General features: G+C 43.4%; 1 protein-coding gene across 1 annotated transcript in view; it reads right to left on the bottom strand.

The window, feature by feature from the left end:
• Nucleotides 1–15,236, bottom strand: part of cacna1aa (calcium channel, voltage-dependent, P/Q type, alpha 1A subunit, a) — a gene marked incomplete at both ends in the record, with an annotated part of 229,070 nt that overhangs the window by 159,428 nt on the left and 54,406 nt on the right.

Below are 15,236 nucleotides of genomic sequence, written 5' to 3'. Positions count from 1 at the left end.
CCCACTCCCGTATTCACACCCCTGCTAGGACTGTCACCAGTTACAATCATAACCCTTTCATAATAATAATGCAGGACCTCTTTTAGGGGGTCTTTATTCAGCATGCAACAAACTGGACATGTTTTACAAGTTGTACCGGAAACCAAACGGTGGGTCACCGTGTCAACAATATTTGTTTATCATCATCACAGTATTTGCTTAATTTTACTTGCAAATTCATAGGGAAGGCATTTGCACATTAGGTAGCGCTTAAGTCTTTGAAAACATATGTATGCATGTTTAATTAATTAAACGGTTTGGGCCTGGCATTGAATGTTTTAAATAAACAAACAAACAACGGTAAACATAGCTAATGAGCTCCATTGTCAATAATACAGCCTCCTTCCAGGGAAAAACTAAGAAATGTCGAAGCTGTATGTTGTGAAAGTATACAGCACAACGCAATATGGCCTACCTTCCTCGTCAAAATGTGTCCAACATTCTTTTCAGTTTAGATGTATTTCTATAGCACCACAGTATATTTACATGTATTTTATTCTTAGGTTTCTTTTTATTCTTATTCGTGACTTTTGTTTTCGTCTACCCAAATGTTTACTGTTTACTGTGAGCTAGTGGTGCGCGATATATCGGCCGCCGGGAAAAAAAGATTTACACATCGGTATCGTTCCGATGTCAAAATAGGGCCAATGTGAACAGGCTGATAACCATTCCTGTGTATTTGACGTGTGTGTAGGCTTAGATGTGAGTGTGGGGGCGGGGATGTTTGTTTTTGCACGAGCGCCGAAGTACGTGCTGGAGGCGGCGAAAAAATTCAGTTTGACTTTGCCTTTGGTGAGGGAGCAGCGATGTCATGTGTTTGGTCATTCTTCAAAGTGTATGAAGAGCATCCTCGCTATGCTGTATGCAATGATTGTGAGGGCCGGGTGATGCGAGGGGGAGTTAGTGTCAAATCGTTCAATACAACCAATTTGATAACACACTTAAAAAACAAGCATCCCGAAGCCTACAAAGAATATGAGAAACTAGCTAATGCTAACAAGCAGCGGAAGAAAGCTACGGCAGCTGCACCAGTCGGTAGCCCCATAGAACAAGCGCTGGAAAATACCAAGAAATTCCACAAGAACCACCCGAAGCCAAAGGCATTGACCATGGCAATAATAAAGATGATCACTGTTTTTATTTTATTTTATTTTTTTGGTCGATTTTTGTTTTTGTTTTTACTACCGGCCAGTCCGGTAGAGTGAGAGAGAGAGGAAGAACGGGAGACAGAGCGGGGGGAAGACATTCGGCAAAGGACGCTGGGTCCGGGAATCGAACCCGGGTTGGCCGCATCGCGACGCAGCACGTTACATGGTTCGCCACTTGGGCGCCCCAAAGATGATCACTGTTGATGACCAACCGTTTTCAGTAGTGGAAGACGAAGGATTCAGCGAGGTGCTTGAGGTCGCTGAGCCCAGCTATGACAAGCCAAGTCGTCGTTACTTTGCAGATGTCTCCCTGCCTGCCTTACATGATATCGTAGCCACCCACGTCCACAAGTTACTCGACAGTCGACAGCAATGTCAATGACATCAGTTTTACAACGGATATCTGGAGTTCAGACCTCAACCAAACAAGCAGGTTGAGCCTCACGGCTCAGTGGATCGTTGAAAACTTCGAGATGAGGAGAGCTGTGTTACATGCCCAAGACTTCCCTGGCTCGCATACAGGTAGGCCTGGCAATTTCTTTTGCCATTTAGCCTATGTCTATACATGGGTTTCTTGTTCACAATGTTTGGTGTGTATGCAAAACCGGGGCAGAAAGATTAGCGGTAGCAGCTATCAAGCAAGCTAGCTAGCTCTAACGTTAACTAACAACTATCTGATAGCTAAAAAGTATTTCAGAGTCTCTCTATGCTTCTCTATGGGGTCTCAGCTGCTTTCTGCGCCGAGACTTGCGTGCATCGTATTGGGACGTTGCCAAGAAACCCATGTATTATATCATGTGCCAGCTAGCTAACGTGTCTTTGATTAAACGTTTTTCAAAATTATTTTATTCCAGGTATCGCCATAGCCAGTGCGTTTGACGGCATGTTTACTGAATGGAGAATCCAGAAAGAAGGCCTACATATACTGGGACTTATACAGTTTTCTGAATTCAGAGTTTGGGCCTCACAAGAAAAATAGATAATTGAATGAACAGTTATTTTATTTCATTTGGTGTCATGAATGCAAATGTTGAATAATAATTTCCTGATGATTTGCCAGAGATGTATATTTATACACTTGACTTGTCTATATTTCTTTTAGGTGCATGGTTACCTGAGTGAGCCCACCATCCCCAGAAACGTGAGCCCGCTGCATTGCTGGCAAAGCAACATGACCCGCTTCCCTGCCCTCGCCTCAGTGGCACGCAAGTACCTGTCCGCTCCTTGCACTAGCGTGGATAGTGAATGTCTCTTCTCTGCCGCTTCAAATGTTGTCAGTGAAAAGAGAAATAGGATCGGTACAGAGAGAGCAGAAATGCTCCTGTTTGTTAAGCATAACATCCGTCTGCTTACAAAGCCCGGGAAGGCCAAGGGTTAGGCCTAACCCTAAAGTACTGGGCAGTTACTGTACTTACAGTTCAGAAGACTGCAAAAGCCAGTGTCTGTTCAGTCCAGTTTGTTCTGGCTCCATTTTCACATTTTACCTTATAAATGCTTATAAATACCAATACTTTTGGCTTTGGCCATTTAAGGCCTACTACTTTAAAGTTTTTAACTGTTGTACAATGTTCACAGAATACAGTGACTTGGTCTCAAGTGAGTTAGATGTCTAGTGAGAATACTCAGGGTTGGCTTATCCATAGTGTGAATTCAGGTCTCAGGACACACTTGTATCCTTTATAAAAATGTATTTTTATTTAAATATTAATTTTTATTTAACATGTTTTGGTCTTAAATTGTTTCAAAATATCATTCATTTCTGAAAATAAATTACAAAAGAAAAAAAATAAGCGTTTTGGAAAATAGCTCTTTATTTGATTATCATAAAAAAGTGTTTTCTATACAGAGATATCGACATCGGTAAATATCGGTATCGGCCAGAACAGCAATATTAATATCGGTATTGGCCACAATTTTCACATTTCGCATCACTACTGTGAGCGATTTGTAGTGCCAAATTTCCCTCGGGATAAATAAAGTATTTCTATTTCTATTTCTATTTCCTACCAGGAATGTGTCCTCTACGCTGGACCCGTCTTCACCATGTCAGGAGCAGTGGGCAGCCACAGCCCTGCGCCTGGGGACCACTTAGGGGGTTAAGTGCCTTGCTCACGGGTCAGTTCAACGGTGGGTAGTGGCGAAGGGGAGAGCGTTATTCATTCACTTCCACACCCAGACTTTTCCAGTGTGTGTGTGTGTGTGTGTGTGTGTGTGTGTGTGTGTGTGTGTGTGTGTGTGTGTGTGTGTGTGTGTGTGTGTGTGTGTGTGTGTGTGTGTGTGTGTGTGTGTGTGAGTAAGTCAGACAGACACTGGGGCTATACTGTAGCTCTAATGGGGAAATCATTAGCCTAGTACTGTCTGTTTACACACACACACACACACACACACACACACACACACACACACACACACACACACACACACACACACACACACACACACACACGCACATTTTGCAATTATATTGTGTATACACGGACATAACACCACACACATACACACTAATAGACCCAAATGTACACGATAATACACGCGGGGCATACCCAGAGGCCACACTGATGAGTCAGTTAAATATTGTATGTTGTATGTTCAGCAAATGTGTAAGTGCTGACGGCACACTATACACACACACACACACACACACACGCACGCACGCACACACGCACGCACACACACACACACACGCACACACACACACACACACATACACACACACACAGACATTTGTAGGGGAGGGGAAGGTCTGGGCAGTGAGCGTTATTCAGTGTGACATCACCATTTGGCTCCGTATACATAAAGACTGAGGGCTAGAGAGAGAGAGATGTTGAGAAAGAGTGGGAGGGAGAGAAAGAGAGAGCGAGAGAGAGAGAGAGGGAGGGAGGGAGGGAGGGAGGGAGGGAGGGAGGGAGGGAGGGAGGGAGGGATGGAGGGAGGGAGAGAGAGTGGGAGAGAGAGCAAGGGGGGAGAAAGAGAAATACAGTGAGAGACCGATATATATTTCTCACGGTATTTGTCTGATTCTCTCTCTCTCTCATTCTATCTCTATCTCAATTTCTCTCTCTGTATCTCATTCTCTATCTCTCATTCTCTCTCTCTCGTTCTCTCTCTGGTGGCATCTTCCAACATATATCCATCCCCCTGTCTCATTAAGGGCACATGATAAATAGTCACATTTAAATGAGAGACAGAGAGTGTTTGTGTCTGTGTGTCTGTGTGTGTGTCTGTGTGTGTCTGTGTGTGTGTGTGTGTGTGTGTGTGAATCTGTATGAAAGAGATGAATGAGGCGAGTGAAGGAGGGAGAAATGGGAGAGATGGTAAGAAAAAAGTACAGAGAGAGATGGAGGGAAGAGAGAGAAGGGGAGGAGGGGGAGGAGAGGGGGTAGGAGAGGGGGGTCATTATTAGCATGTTTTCCATATGCAGTGAAAGTGTTTCTAATATCTATATATTTGACTTTATTTCTTGCAAGGTCTGCAACATTTTTATGGTGATCAGAAATTGGATGTGTATTTCTTTCTTTAGCTGGAAAATGCCATTTTATTATGTATAATTCGTTGGTGGGTTGGTTGGGTTGTTGGTTAGTTGGTTGGTTGGTTGGTTGGGTTGTTGGTTAGTTGGTTGGTTGGTTGGTTGGTTGGTTGGGTGGGTGGGAGATTAGTTGGTTATTTGGTTGGTTGGTTGTTTGGGTGTTTGGTGGGTTGGTTAGTTATTTGTTTATTTGGTTGGTTGGTTGGTTGGTTATTTGGTTGGTTGGTTGTTTGGGTGTTTGGTGGGTTGGTTAGTTATTTGTTTATTTGGTTGGTTGGGTTGTTGGTTAGTTGGTTGGTTGGTTGGTTGGTTGGTTGGTTGGTTGGTTGGTTGGTTGGTTGGTTGGGTTGTTGGTTAGTTAGTTAGTTGGTTGGTTGGTTGGTTGTTGGTTGGTTGGTTGGTTATTTGGTTGGTTGGTTGTTTGGGTGTTTGGTGGGTTGGTTAGTTATTTGTTTATTTGGTTGGTTGGTTGGGTGGTTGGTTGGTTGGTTCAGTGGTTGGGTTGGTTGTTTCATGTGTGTGTTGCTTTCTGTCACACAGTTAGCTAAGCTACAATGCTACATTCAACAACTACACACCTGTAACGTTTGGGGTTTGCTCTCCTCAGGGAGCAAACCTCTAGCGTTACCTGGTGGGTAATTGCCCTGTCTACCTGTCCTAATTACACTCATTTGTACCTGGTGTGACTCATTAAATGTCTCTTTATATTCTCTTCTGTGTTACACAAACACCGTCAGTCGATCACTGAAACTGTCCGTGAGTATACCCACATGTTTAGTCTTATCGCTCCTTGCCACGGAGGATACGTTTGTTCACAATGTTTTGAATCGCCGTGCCATTTTGATTGCTGATTGTATTTCGTTGTTAAAGGATTATTCTTATCCTATGTATATGCAGCACCGTCGTTTGACGGATTTACTCTTTAGTGTGTTTTGGAGACCTGGCTTTCTCCTCTTTGTTTTTCTCGATTACTGTGATGAGTTCCTGTGTATTATGATTCAGATTTAGCGTGTTTTGGAGACAGAGATTTCTCCCCTTTTGTTTATCACCATCGTGTGCATGTGCATTCAGCTATTCTAATTAAAGACGCAGTGCTTTATTCGAAAATCAACATCTGTCTCTGGTCGTCTCTGTTCTGCACTGCACCTGGGCCCCACACGTCTCTGTTCTGCACTGCACCTGGGCCCCACACGCCTAGCAAACCGGAACACACACCCTTCCGAGTACCTAGAAAGCATTCTGAAAGATTCTGCAACATGGGCACAAAGTGTCAGAAGAGTGCCACATGGGCACTAAACACTTGTGTTAAGTTTCACTTTCACCTTTTAATGGTTCTTGATATTTCAAGAACCATGGGGGCATGCAACTGTTATTTATCGGGTGAGTTAATCCGCTGCAGATGAATGAGGTCACTTAATGACTAGAATATTCTAAGATTATGTTTTATAATGTGTGATTAAGGCAATTTCCCATTATTCTCTACTCTACTCTACTCTATTCTATACAGAGCACATCATATGAATGCACTGTATGTGAGGTCATGTTCTCATTGTACCCTTTGTGTGTGTCTGTGAGCAAGCATGCGTTCTTCATGGTACTCGCTATTTGCATATCAATAGCACCGGTCGTCAGGTGTGTTAAATACGTTCTCAGATACATTCACACCTAACTTGTTGTGAATGACATGTGTTACATTCCATTCGTAGAGGCAATTAGGCACTGTCTTTAGTCTGTGCTCAAGCGAGGGGACATTAAATGCGCATTCGCGGGAGCGCGCGCACACGCCGGGAGCGCGCGTGCACGTGGCGCCATTAGGTGCGTGCAACCCCAGATGATTTCAATAACGCACCACTGTCTGTGAGGCAATTATTCTGAACGGAAAGTTGTTTCTGAACTGGATATTTAATTGTATCGGTTGATTGCATTCTATTCTATCACATTTGATTTTGTTCTATTTTATTCTATTCTATCATTCTATTCTAGGGATGCCCCGATCGATCGGCCATCGATCGTTATCGGCCGATAATCAGTATAAATATGCAATCGGGAAATTCCGATAATGAGTCATATTCGCCGATCGCGGAAACTGATCAAGTGGATATCTCACTCGCTTGTCTCAGACGCACAGGACCCGCAAACTGCTCCTCCTCCCTAGCCCCGCCCGTACCCGTGTAGAGTTTGTAAACACGCTGAGTCTAGATAGTGCATTCGACCTGAGCTAACGTTAGCTACCTAGCTATCGTTACTGTTTTATTTTCGCCGATCGTCAAAACAGATCTCACTCGCTGAGTTCTGTCTCAGACACCGGGAGCTGCACACAGTGCTGCGCGTCTGCTCCTCCTCCAGCTCCTCCCGCACGCATGTAAACACGGGTCTAGTCTAGTCTAGTGGGACGGGACCTCCATGAGCTAACGTTAGCTACCGCTACAAAATGACCCAGTCAACTATTCACTTTTAGTTTAATACATGATGAGGCATTGTCTAACTGAACGGTATCTAGCCGGCTAGCTACTGATAGCTCCTGATATCAACAAATGCTCCAGCAATAGTCTAGTTATCTAGTACTAGTGTATGATACCTCTGTTAGCTCACGTTAGCTTAGCTCACTGTTCAAAACGAAATGTCCCATTCAACTAAATAGTTCACTGAGGCGTTGTCTTAACGTTATATTTCCGGCTAGCAGTAGCTACAGACAGCTCCTGATATCAATGTCTTATAACACTCATTCGATGCATATTCGAAGCCCGGCTTGCGTCGCAGTCATTAACGGGGATAGCTGAGGGAGTAGGGTATATCTGCAGAGCCTAGGGTAAATCTGCAGAGCCGAATGTGATTTGATCAAAGCAGAGTATGTACACACAGACAGTGGAGATAGCGAGCATTTTGACTTGTTGCGTGGTGGCGATGTCTCGCAGATAATACAAGTACAAGTCTAATTATATAATATATATATTTTATAAAAAAAAAAAAAAAAAAAAAACTTTTTATATAAAATAATTTTTAATTTCTTACGATCGGTGATCGGTATCGGTGGCAAAAAACGTGATCGGGGCATCCCTATTCTATTCCTTTTTGTAATCCCTTTTCTTCTCCTCCATTCCACTTGACTCTCTTTCCTCTCGTTCACCTTTCTTCTACTACGCTGTCTCCTCTGGGAGGAGGAGCTATCGTCAGGGGAGAGGGGGAGGAATGGAGAGGATGAGAGGCTGTTTGGAAATGGAGAGGATGAGAGGAGAAGAGAAGAGAGGAGAGGAGATGAGAAGAGAAAAAATAGGAGAGGCGAAGAGAGGAGAGGAGAGGAAAAGAGAATATAAGAGAGGAGGAGAAGAGAAGAAAAGAGAAGAGGAGAAGAGAGGAGAGGATAGGAGAGGAGAAGAGAGATGAGAGGATAAGAGGAGGAGATGAGAAGAGATGAGAAGAGAAGAGAAGAGAAGAGAAGAGAAGAGAAGAGAAGAGAAGAGAAGAGAAGAGAAGAGAAGAGAAGAGAAGAGAAGAGAAGAGAAGAGAAGAGAAGAGAAGAGAAGAGAAGAGAGAAGAGAAGAGAAGAGAAGAGAAAAGAAGAGAAAAGAGAAGAGAGGAGAGGAGAAAAGGGGAGGAGATGAGAAGAGAAGAGAAGAGAGGAAGGGAGAAGAGCGGAGAGCGGGGGAGGAAAGAGGGAAGACAAGTATGTGTTTGAAGAGAGATTATGAGTATGTGATTGTGTGTTTGTGTGGGTTTATGCCAAGATGTGTGTGTGTGTGTGTATTAGTGTTGTCAGAAATATTGATTATTCGATACATATTGATTCTGAGGGGCAATTTCACAAAGAGCGGCTATGTTCTCCATGGACCTATTCACTAAAGATATTGCACAAATTATATACTAGCACAAACACACCCATACGGTGTGCAATTTGCTCCTGACATCTGGCAGAGCAGTTGGCTCGCAATTTGCAATTGATTGATTGATTGATTGAAATTTTTATTACCAGATTGCAGAATGGGTACAATTAGGGATGGGTACCGTTAGGATTTTATCGATACTACTACTCTTATCGATACTGCTTAACGGTTCGGTACTTTATCGATACTCTTATCGTTTTTTTTTATTATTTTGCAGGGAAAAAAACAATTAATTAAGAACAGAATCGACATTGCTTTATTATTCTTTTATATAACTATATAAATATAAATAAATATTATTTCTTCAGCAGCAACAGCAGCAGCAATGTTTTAAATGTGTCTGAATTATAGACTTTTTATAATTAACAACAAATGTAAGATAAAAAAGTTGGAGTCATACAATACTATTTTGATTGACAGTCGATCTGCCAATTACGTCACACCGCTTGCACCCACCTCTTCTTCTTACCACCAATCGGAAGCTCTCGTTCGTTTATTTACTTCCGGATTGTCAGCCATTATTCTACTCGGAGCTCAGGCTAATAACGTTAGCTCCCCGCCAGCCACATTGACAAGTACCAGCGCTTATACATTACTGGCAAATGTCTTGTTGCACTTGTGGCAACGAGCGTTGTCCGCATCGACTTTAGTAAAATAGACCCAGACTTTTGAACGTTTTGTTCTGTCCGCCATGATGAGAGCAGAGCTGTCTGTACTCTGTAGCCTACAACAGCACCTGTGTGTGTGTGTGTGTGTGTGTGTGTGTGTGTGTGAGTGAGTGTGTGTGTGAGCACAGCCCGCTCCTCGCGCAGGCAGAGAGAGACCGAGGGCCAACAAGATTAGTTTGCAACGTTTAAATTCCTAAAAAAAAAACTCTAACTCTAACTCTAATAATTTCTCGAGTACCGATAGCAGTACCGATGACGTCTGAGCTTATAAATACTCCGGTCTTTTCTAATATAGTACCGGTTCCCATTTAGAACCGGGGTCCGGGGGTCATTTCTAGGTACAATACAGTACAGCTCAATACACACAATTGTTAAGGGGATGCAGACCAAAGAAAGACTTTGGTCTTGTTTACATCAGGGTCCCCCATTTTCAATTCATCATAACATATATGACCAGGGCACGAAATTAACTTTTTGACTCACCGGCCAGTGGCGGGTAGATGGGAAAATTCTACCTGCCAAGCATATTTCTTACCGGCCAAAAAAAAACGCATTTTTGTGTCACATATATAAAAAAAAATTCAGTACATTTCAAGTAGATAAGCTATTACGTTGAAGAATAGACACTTAAAGAGGCCAGAGTTAAATTTGTACTCTCTCTCTCTCTCTCTGAAGTGACTTCTCGCTATCTACAAACAGCTCTACTGTCTGTGTGTATACTTAGTAGCCTCCAGATGCAGCCAGGATTCTCCGGCGCTGCAGCTGGACCCTATTGGTCAAATCACATTGAGCATGCCCTCAGCTCGAATACGCATCGAATCAATGTTATAAGACATTGATATCAGGAGCTATCTGTAGCTACTGCTAGCCAGCTAGATAACGTTAAGACAACGCCTCAGTGAACTATTTAGTTTACTGGGACACATAGAGCTAACGTGAGCTAACGTTGCCGACCAAGCGAACAGACTTCAACGGAGGTATTATGCACTCGACTATTGCTGGAGCATTTGTTGATATCAGCAGCTATCAGTAGCTAGCCAGCTAGATACTGTTACACAATGCCTCATGTATTAAACTAAAAGTGAATAGTTGACTGGGTCATTGTTTAAACAGTAACGTTAGCTCACGGAGGTCCGCGACTAGAGCAGACTACCTCTGTGTTGATACGAGCAGAAGCACGGACTGGGGCGGATATGACTCGTTGCCACAGGTTTTTTCAAAATAAGAGTATCATATGAACCGAACCAGCGTTTCCGTTAGCCGGTAATTACCGGTATTTGACCGGCAAAATCTGTTGAAGTCCGACATATTTAATCTCTCCGGTCTTAATGTCCGGTGAAAATAATTCCCTGAGTCTAAGCACAATTTGATTATTTGAATTGTATTAAAATAGGCTAAAATTAAATAGCCTATGCGATGAACGAAACAATCATTACATTTGTTTCATCGTTGCTTCTAATAATGACAACGACGTTGTCAGCGAGAGCTTAGTGCTGGGTGTGCGAACTTTTGTGAAGCTGCAGAGCCGGAGCAGCAGCAGCACAATGCAGTACTCCAGCAGTACTCCAATTCAGCCATTTTCAATTCAATGTTGGGTGGGGGGCGCTGCTGTGCGGTCCCCGGAAAAGAGCCAATAACAGCTGAATCTGCTGCTCTGCATCGACATACTCTCGCACAGGGTTCGAAATTAACGGGGGCTCGGGGCAAAATGCCCTTGAAAATGGACAAAATGCCCCCGAATATCAGTTAAGGGGGGCAGAAAATGCCCCCGACAGTTTACTAATTATATATATAATTATATATATGATCTACAGTGCGAGCATTTCCCTTGTATTTGGCCCTAATAATATGTGTGTGTGCGCCACCCGGAAAAATCATTTACTCGAGACGAGTGACGATTACAAAACAGCTCCGCTGTTATAATAGTCCCACATTACACAAGGCGCATAAACGTCCAATCACAGTAGCGCCCGAAAACAAAGTCACGGTACCGGCTTAGGCAAGTTATACATTCAGAATCAGACAACGCAAAAAAATCAGCCAGCCATGAAGCCCATTCATTTTTATTTTGAGCAAAAGATAGACGAGGAGAAAGAGAGGAATCCGGCTGACATGGCTTTTGAAGTGATATTCGCACGTGTTTTTGCGGGTCCAGTCCCCACGGTATGTTGACAGAATTCGCAAAACACCTTATCGACTGAAGCATAAAAGTCATTAGGATACTGCTCTGCTCTGAATTTAGGGCTTAGTGGGGAATTTCTTCCGACGTTAACGTTAACGACGCACCGAAGCAGCTAGACCATTTCTCCGTGTTGTGTGTAACACGCAGCGGTCCCCGCCTCCTCCCTCGTTGCAACAAACGTTCCACCCAAAAACGGAATTTCTATTTCATAATGAATTAAATAATTGTATAAAGAATTTTCAATGTTCTGTCATCTAATAATATATTCCATTACCTTTCCTATCTGTATCAAAGTCAAAATGTTGGTATCATAACAACACTACAACATACAAAAGCAGCTTGACAACCGATATCCTTTGCGTTTGATTGATTGAAAACTTTATTAACAGATTGCAGAATGGGTACAATACAGTACAGCTCAATACACACAAGTTAAGGGGATGCAGACCAGAGAAAGACTTTCGTCTTGTTTACATCAGGGTCCCCCATTTTCAATTCATAGTGTGCACACGCACAGTATAATAATGCATGAGATAAATAGTTAATAAACTCTGTGTTACTTGAACAATTTTCACTGTGCTCCTAAATTTCTTTGTGTGCTCCTAAATTTTTATTTAGATTTTATTTATTAACATTTTATTTAGGAGCACATGTGCTCCTTGGGAAAAAGGTTAGCGTAGAGCCCTATATATGGAGACATTAACATTACATTATCAAACATAGGGACGAAGACTGTAAAAAAAAGTGTCAACAATGTTTTATAATCCTTATGTTAATTTTCATCATAAAAATTCAGTGCCCCCGAAATACAAAAAAAAGCCCCCGAAAAGCAATTAAGGGGGGCAAAAAAAGCCCTTGAAAAAAAATGTTAATTTCTAACCCTGCTCTCGCAAATAAGTCATTGGGAGGTGGAGAGAGAGAGAGTCGTCACGCAAACCCACGATAATGTTGCCATCTCTCTCTGCCAAATTTCTCAGTTCTTCGCTTGATATAATTAATACAAATGTCCAATATAACGGAATTCGTTAGCTCATAAAAATGTGATTATAACAGACTGTTGTTTATTAATGTCGGGCGACTGCCCACAGACACCTATTTTATTTAAAGTCGGCAGCAGCACGAGTCTCGGGACTTATTTTATTTGGAATATAATGACTTTATACGCAAAAGTAGCCTAGTTTTAAGTAAAAATATTATAAATCTACATGCCTTGATGATGTCATTCTTTTGTTTTGTTGTCATTCTTTTGCCTATCAATTGTTTTTAAGCTCAATAAACTCTGACCGGAATTTCTCTCATTTGACCGGTAGATTGAAATCTACCGGACACTGAGGCCGTCAACAATTTTTTCTAACGGAAACCCTGAACCGAACGTTGCTAACTGCCGGAGCCATCGATATTATGACTGGAGCTGCGCTTGGGGCGGAAAAGAGACCCGCACAGGATTTTCAAAATAAGAGTATCGATATGAACTACACGCCAGGTGGCGGGCAGACCTCTCAGTGTCACTCGCCAAACCTAAAATATGCCCGCCATTGGCGGGTGGCAGGCTCTAATTTCGTGCCCTGTATATGACACATACATGACATACAGATAGACAGTACTGTTACATCTAGACATTTATGACATACCAGATCTACAAATATACAGTACTGTTTGTGAGTACAAAAAGAGTCTAAAAAGAGAGTATATACATTTTGCTCCTGATATGGTAAAATAGTATGAATACTGCCCATGCAACAGTATGCATGTCCTGTAGCTTATTAGTGGTTATCTCCTCCTGAAGGTATGGAGTGCTTTTGTTAAAAAACTGAGTTTTCTCCTGCCATATCTTGCTCCCCTTCATAGATTCGCTCGTAGGTCAGGTTGTGGGTGTACTAGAGACATGACCATGATCACATTTGTATGCACCTGAGTCTCCTGAACAATCGGACCTTCCGTCGCTGAGCTACTGTATGGTAACTTTCGCGCACCTACCACATAATACGTCCGGAAAACCACAACAATTCACCTGTAGGGCCTGACTGCCTGTACGTTAATGCCAAGCAAGCAGTGCAAAAATGCTTCCGCATTCGTCACCGCACGCTAGTGCGGTAAAGCGCCCTTCTTTTCAGACAAATGCTACCGTGCGTGCACCGGCGGCGGCGTGCTCGCTCAGGTGCGTGCGTGCGCCGGCGTGCTCGCGCGAGGTGCCCGCGCATGCGCATGAGATCCGACACGAGCGGAGCTCAATATATATAAGTCACCGCCCCTTATTCAGTATCTAGCAAATAGCTCAATTGGCAAGGACACATGGCTGTGGATCCTATGGCTTGTTTGCTGGCGAGTTCGAATCCCATCGAAAATATTTTTTAACGTGATTTTTTTTTAACGGTAAGGTTAGGCATTGTTTCGGAGTTGGTTAAGGTTAGAACGGTTAAGTTTAGGCGCTGTTAAGGAGCTGGTTAAGGTTAGAGTTTGTCAAAGAGAATGGCAATATAATTTCTATGGTTAAGGTTAGGCATAATTAAGGTTAAGGTTAAGGTTAGGCATTGTTTCGGAGTTGGTTAAGGTTAGAACGGTTAAGTTTAGGCGTTGTTAAGGAGCTGGTTAAGGTTAGAGTTTGTCAAAGAGAATGGCAATAGACAGCCTATTTCCGCGCGACCTGGGCGCTGGGCGGCGGAAAATGAAAGGCGCATTACTGCATGCCACTACGGTAAATTTTTGCACTGCTTGCTTGGCATAAAGCTACACGCGGCCTGACTGGGGCTATATTTGGCACTATATTTCCTGGCCTGAATGATTTCCCCAGTCCGGCCCTGCCTCTGTGTGTGTGTGTGTGTGTGTGTGTGTGTGTGTGTGTGTGTGTGTGTGTGTGTGTGTAGGTGTGTGTGTGTGTGTGTGTGTGTGTGTGTGTGTGTGTGTGTGTGTGTGTGTGTGTGTGTGTGTGTGTGTGTGTGTGTGTGTGTGTGTGTGTGTGTGTGTGTGTGTGTGTGTGTGTGTGTGTGTGTGTGTGTGTGTGTGTGTGTGCGTGCGTGCGTGCGTGCGTGCGTGCGCGTGTGTGTGTGTGTGTGATCTAACAGTGACTAAGGGGAGGGCTAACTGGCTCTCTGGGGCCTGCTACTGTTCTGCCCTGCAGCCCTCCTCCAAGACCACAGTGAGAGCATCTGTGTGTGTGTGTGTGTGTGTGTGTGTGTGTGTGTGTGTGTGTGTGTGTGTGTGTGTGTGTGTGTGGGTGCGTGGGTGCGTGTGTGTGTGTCAGGCTCCTAACACTCAGCACACATTACTACAGCACCCAGGGCACCACTCAATTAGCCTGCCTGGCCCCCAGCAATACATGTGTGTGTCAGAGAGGAGAGGAAAGAGAGAGGGGTAGAGAGAGAGATAGAGAACGAAAGAGAGAGCTTGAGAGAGGAGATAGACAGAGAGAGAAAGAGAGAGATGGGGGTAGAGAGAGAGATAGAGAAAGAAAGAGAGAGCTTGAGAGAGGAGAGAGAGAGAGAGAGAGAGAGAGAGAGAGAGAGGGGGAGAGAGGGGAAGAGAGAGAGAGAGTGTGCATGTGTGTGTGTGTGTGTGTGTGTGTGTGTGTGTGTGTGTGTGTGTGTGAGAGAGAGATAGAGAGGGGAGGAGCATGAGAGAGAGAAAGATAGATTCTGACATAGAAAGAAAGGAGGACAAAGAGGACAAAACTGTGTGTTTGTCTATATGTGTGTCTGTCTGTATGTGTGTATATGTGTGTGTGTGTGTGTGTGTCCTTTGTACCTCCCCTCTTCTCTGCTAATGGGAGATGAAAGACTGGAGAGAAAGTGTGTG

Source organism: Notolepis coatsorum (genome assembly GCF_963971535.1).
Source record: "Notolepis coatsorum genome assembly, chromosome: 14".
NCBI lineage: Eukaryota > Metazoa > Chordata > Actinopteri > Aulopiformes > Paralepididae > Notolepis > Notolepis coatsorum.
This window is presented reverse-complemented; position numbering and strand designations above follow the sequence as displayed.